The sequence below is a fragment of the Rhinopithecus bieti genome, unplaced genomic scaffold (genome assembly GCF_001698545.2).
Source record: "Rhinopithecus bieti isolate Rb0 unplaced genomic scaffold, ASM169854v2 scaffold_5002, whole genome shotgun sequence".
Classification (NCBI taxonomy): Eukaryota; Metazoa; Chordata; class Mammalia; order Primates; family Cercopithecidae; genus Rhinopithecus; species Rhinopithecus bieti.
Window position 1 is genome coordinate 1683140 of NW_016804830.1, and position 6000 is coordinate 1689139.

Below are 6000 nucleotides of genomic sequence, written 5' to 3' on the forward strand. Positions count from 1 at the left end.
TTGCAGGCACTCATAACCTCTGTCCTTTCCCTCAACTCTGCCCTGTCTGAGGGCCTTTTCCTTTAAGAAGCCCTTTTGTAGATGTTGATCAATTTCCCTTCCAAGTCTCATTTGTGGCTTTTTCTTCCAGAAGTGGGCATTTCCTCTCTTGGTCCACAATGATGTGAAAACAATGTCTGCACGCACAGCGGCACCCACACATGGTGGCTGTTTCTTGGCCCCACCCCCACCTTTGTATCATGCTCCCTTTCAACCAAATCACCTTTCGCTGGGATCCTACCCTTTCCATTCCATTGCTCTCCTTCACCCTCTCCTCCATATTCACCTTCCCTCTTTCCCCTCTTCACACCTTGCTTACTGAAGATGCTTACCTCACTGCATCCCCAACAGATGTACCATTCTTTTTTTTTTTTTTTTTTTTTGAGACAGAGTTTTGCTCTTCTTGCCCAGGCTGGAGTGCAATGGCATGATCTTGGCTCACCGCAACCTTTGCCTCCCAGGTTCAAGCAATTCTCCTGCCTCAGCCTCCCGAGCATCTGGGATTACAGGCATGCTCCACTACGCCCGGCTAATTTTGTTTGTTTGCTTATTTATTTATTTTGAGACAGAATTTTGCTCTTGTTGCCCAGGCTGGAGTGAAATGGCGCGATCTCAGCTCACCACAACCTCCACCTCCCGGGTTCAAGCAATTCTCCTGCCTCAGCCTCCCGACTAGCTGGGATTACAGGCATGCGCTACCACCATGGCTAATTTTGTATTTTTAGTAGAGATGGGGTTTCTCCATGTTGATCAGGCTGGTCTTGAACTCCCCACCTCAGGTGATCCGCCCACCTTGACCTCCCAAAGTGCTGGGATTACAGACGTGAGCCACGGCCGGCCAGCCAACAGATGCATCATTCTTAGGATTAAACAGCCTGAGGCGTTTCCAGCCTCTGTTGGTGGTATTGGGGTCGTTTCCTTGCTCTTCTCCATTCACTGCCTTTAGAAGCTGCTTTCAAGGAGGAAGGCTTTCAGGACAAGGCAGCACACTTCTTACCCAGCACTTCCAGTCCTGATACCTCCGGGAGGAAGCTGCCCCAAGGTTTCCTGTGTCCCAGGCTTGCTGGGAACTCCTCATCCTTCCATTCACCCTATTCTCAACATCCCTGCCCCTCCAATCCCTCAGCATACTCGACTTAGCCTTGGCCACCCCGGCTAGGGACATTGATCAGGAAGGAGTACAGCCTATAGAATCATAGAGGAATTGAAAGGAACTTTGAAAGATAAACCAGACTATCCTCAACCACACCCCCACCCCCAGCAAATGCAAGATTCCTGTCACTGCATCCTTATCAGATGATCACCCAGGATCAATGAATACAAACATCAATGAAGGTGAGACATTTGCTCCTTTCAATAGATCATGTTTCAATGGAGGATGGTTTCATGATTAGAAACTTATTCCTCATGATGAGTCAAAATATGTCTTCCTGTAACTCCACCCCAGAGGTCCTGGCTGTCCCTTCTGTCTGGACTGTCTAACTCTTCTTCAATAAGCATCCTCTGAAGACAGCCAGCACATCCCGAGAGTCTTCTTGTCTCCAAAACACACTTCCACAGTGTCTTCAGTCGTTATTCGAACACTTGGTTTCTGGGTCCTTTGACACCCTGTTTTTTGACTTCTGGGTGATTTCTGGGACATAGATAAGTCATCCTTGGGTCTATCCAAGTCCTGATGGCAAATATTGACAGGATGAAGCCAAAATCAGAATTCTGCTTCATGTCATTAGAGACCTACTATACCCAAAGGTCAGGAAAGACTTCATGGAAGTCTTGGCCACTGGAGGCTTGGAGAGAGCGAAAGCTTGGTGTGCCTGGAGAGGGGGACACGATGGAGAGTGTGGGACATGATAAAAACTGCTTGGAAAAAATGTGTAGAAAGAATTCCCTGGCCGGGCATGGTGGCTCACGCCTGTAATCACAGCACTTTGGGAGGCTGAGGCAGGTGGATCACGAGGTCAGAACAAGACCATCCTGGCTAACATTGCGGGCTCAATGGTGAACCCCCATGTTCCTGACAATATAGCAAAAATTAGCAGGCGTGGTGGCAGGGGCACCTGTCAGTCCACGCTCACTCAGGCGGCTGACGGCCCCGCACCGGACGACACTGGCGTAGAACCCACGCATACCGGCGGAGCTTGCAGTGAGCCGAGATGGCGCCACCTGCAGCTCCGCCCCTGCGCGTGACCATAAAATAAATAAATAAATAAATAAATAAAATAAAATAGAGAAAGAATTACTTGGGGCTCACGTCTGTAATCCCAGGACTTTGGGAGGCCCAGGTGGGCAGATCACGAGGTCAAGGGATTGAGACCATCCTGGCTAACATGGTGAAACCCCATCTCTACTAAAATACAAAATTAGCCGGGTGTGGTGGTGCACACCTGTAGTCCCAGCTACTCAGGAGGCTGAGGCAGAAGAATTGCTTGAACCTGGGAGGTGGAGGTTGTAGTGAGCTGAGATGGTGCCACTGCCCTCCAGCCTGGTGACAGAGCGAGACTCTGTCTCAAAAACACACAAACAAAAAAATTACCTTGTGCCGGGCACATCATAGGCATTCTGTGTGTGGTGATGTGGCTATGGCAATGATGATGATGGTGATGATGATGATGAGATAGGGCAGGGGGAGGAGTGAGGAGGTGATTGAAGCATGTATTGGACAAGGTAGGAGCTGCTCTTATGGCCTTAGTGCAGTGGTACAATCAAGGCTCACTGCAGCCTCGACCTCCTGAGCTCAAACCATCTTCCTGCCTCAGCCTCTCAAGTCACTGGGACTACAGGCACATGCCACCTCACCTGGCTAATTTTATGTTTTTTGTCGAGACAGAGTTTCACCATGTTGCCCAGGCTGGTCTTGAACTCTTAGGCTCAACCGATATGCCTGCCTCAGACTCCCAAAGTGCTGGGATTATAGGCATGAGCCACCATGCCCAGCAGCCATGAGTTCTAATGTTGCCTTGAGAAGGCTCAGAGAGTTACTACCTCTACTAGAAACCATGATCTTACAGTCTTCACACATAAAGCCAGACTAGCTCCCTAGGAGAGAGAGGGCAATGTCTAAGCTGTGATCCTTTGCCTTTGAAGGGAGATGCCAGAGGTTCCACCTGTGTGTGACCATCAGCTGGGAGAGGACCCTTCCAGGTCAGGCAGCCCAGGTTTTATTTCAGTTTGCAACTTGTTTGTATTTCACCTATGCAGGATCCCAATCCCCACCCCATAGGCAGTCTAACTGAGGCTAAATTGTTTTCTAGTCTTCTCGTCAAAATGACCACTGGAGGCTGAGCATGGTAGCTCACCTCTGTAATCCCAGCATTTTGGGAGGCCAAGGGAGGAGGATCACTTGAGCCCAGGAGTTTGAGACCAGCCTGGGCAACATAGGATACCCCAAAAATAAAAATATTAGCTGGTGGTGCACACTAGTGGTTCCAGCTACTCAGGAGGTTGAGGTGGGAGGATTGCTTGTGCCCGGGAGGTCGAGGTTGCAGCGAGCTGAAATTGCACCACTGCACTCCAGCCTGGATGACAAAGCAAGATCCTATCTCGAAAAAAAAAAAAAGACAAAAAGACTACTGATGCATCCGCCAAAGACTGGGGTTGTGTCTGGTTTAGGCATGGGTGGCTGCTTACATCAGCTCAGGTAGATTTTTCTCAGTAATTATACTTTACAGTCCATGGATTACATTGAATTTCTATTTGCTCCAGAGATTAGATGGCAATCACTTGTCTTGGAGTTCATTTTCCATATTCCACACAAAAAGTAAGCTGTTCCACACAGTTTTGGGGTGCTGCTGCGGGGAACGGGCTGGGGTTTCCCCCTCTATTAACCTGGGACTCTCTCCCTTTCTGACCTCGCCAGAGACCTTGTTCTCTTCTTTCTCTAGGTCTTTCCTAACAGCTGAGAACAGAGCTCTCAGGTCCCCAACTCATCAGCCTCAGGAAGAGTAGAGTATGCCTCTCAGCACTGAAGGAAACTCACCATAGCACTTGCAGTCACCGGTCTACACAGTCCCATGAGAGTTTACATTTAATGTTACTTAATCTTTATATTTCACTTAATTTCACATTTAATTATATGTAGTCCTTGAAGCAGCTTGTGCAAGAGGGATTGGCATCACTCCTGGCCATATTTTAGGGGGATAAGGAAACCGAGTCTCATTTTCTTGCTCGTGATTGCAGGGAGGGTTCGTCGCAGAGTCAGAGCCTGAAGTCAGCCATGTAGGCACCAAATCCGGGGCTCCCTCCACAAGACCACACGGCCCTTCTCTCAGAGGCGCTGTTTGCAAAGGACAGGCACTTACCTGGCTGGCTAAAGGGAAAACTATGGCTAAACCCTGCACGAGCTCTTCATCAGGTACTTTCTATGTGCCACAAACTATGATAGGTTTTCACAGGTCGTTTCTTTTCATCCCCTGAACAGCCTTTGAGTATTGAGTTTTTTGTTTTGTTTTGTTTTGTTTTTGAGACGGAGTCTCGCTCTGTCGCCAGACTGGAGTGCAGTGGCACCATCTCGGCTCACTACAACCTCCAACTCCCTGGTTCAAGCAATTCTCCTGCCTCAGCTTTGGGAGTAGCTGGGATTATAGGCACGCGCCAGCACGCCCAGCTAATTTTTTGTATTTTTAGTACAGATGGGGTTTCACCACGTTGGCCAGGATGGTCTCCATCTCCTGACCTCGTGATCTGCCCGCCTCGGCCTCCCAAAGTGCTGGGCTTACAGGCGTGAGCCACCGCGCCTCGCCAAGGGTTGGGTATTTTTATTACCACACTGCAGATGCGGAAACCAAGCTTCAGACCGTAATGGGAAGTAGCATGAATGTTCACAGCTCACTCAGGCAGCAGGGACCCAACACCCCATCACAAGTCAACACAGGAAGTGGGGTGGTAAAGGCTGTCATTGCCGGCAGCCGGCACCCACGCACAGCTCCTCTCTCGTTAGGAAACACGTAGAGTCCTGCAGGGGGGAAATGGGCTGCAGGTGCTGGGTAGGCACATCAAGGTTACCACAAGGTTATGGGGGCCACGAATGAGCTTGGGAACATCAGCCTGGGGCGGGTTGTGTGGCCAGGGTTAGAGTGAGTCTGGTGCTTGGATCAGGCGCTTGTATACTGAGTACTGCAGCAGCCAGAGGGAAGATTCTGCTGGAGGAGCACTTTATCTAACAGAGAAGGTAAAACAGACACATCATGCAAGTTGGCCCGCTCGTATTCACATGCAGCCAGGCACATTTTCAAAGCAGTATACAAAACTCTACCATGTTGCTAAGGTAGTGTGGGTGGAGTCAGCAGTGTGGAAGGCACAGGGAATGGGGGAAATGTGCAGCATTCCTTCACACATGAGTGCTGTGGGTGCACGTGCTGGGTAGGCTGAGTGGGTGACAGGAGGAACGCTGCACTGGAGGCCCAGCACTTCTGCTTCCCAGCAAGACCGCTTTGAGACCAGACCCTGCCTGCTTGTGCAAAGACATACCAAACACAGAATGCCGAACAGGCATCCCTAGGGGAGTGCTCCTCACACTTTATGCCTCAGAGGCACCAGGAGGGCTTGTTACCTCAAGCCCTACCCCAAGAGTGTCTGATTCAGGAGGTCTGGGGTGGGACCTGAGAATGTGCATTTCCAGCATTTCTAACAAGTGTCCAGGTGATGCTATGCTGCTGACCTGAGAACTATACTCCTAGAACCACTGCTCTAGGCCACGAAGGACTGGTACACAGCCATATACCAATTGGTACACTCGCCACCACACAGCTTGTATTCCAACCTGGAGTTCCCAACCACCCAGCAGGGCCTTCAGTCTCTCCACACAAAGGGTACTGTACTTGACATCTCTCCAGAGCAACACAGCATCTCATACAACCAGCACAAAACCCACAACAACAACGACACAGCACCTCATACAACCAGCACACAACCCACAACAACACAGCACCTCATACAACCAGCACACAACCCACAACAACACAG

The 6000-nt window shown here is 50.0% G+C and overlaps 1 pseudogene; it reads right to left on the minus strand.

Annotated features, from left to right (window-relative positions):
* Positions 1-4930: 4930 nt before the first annotated feature.
* LOC108528600 (protein SET pseudogene) overlaps positions 4931-6000 on the minus strand; it is a 48623-nt pseudogene continuing 47553 nt past the window's right edge.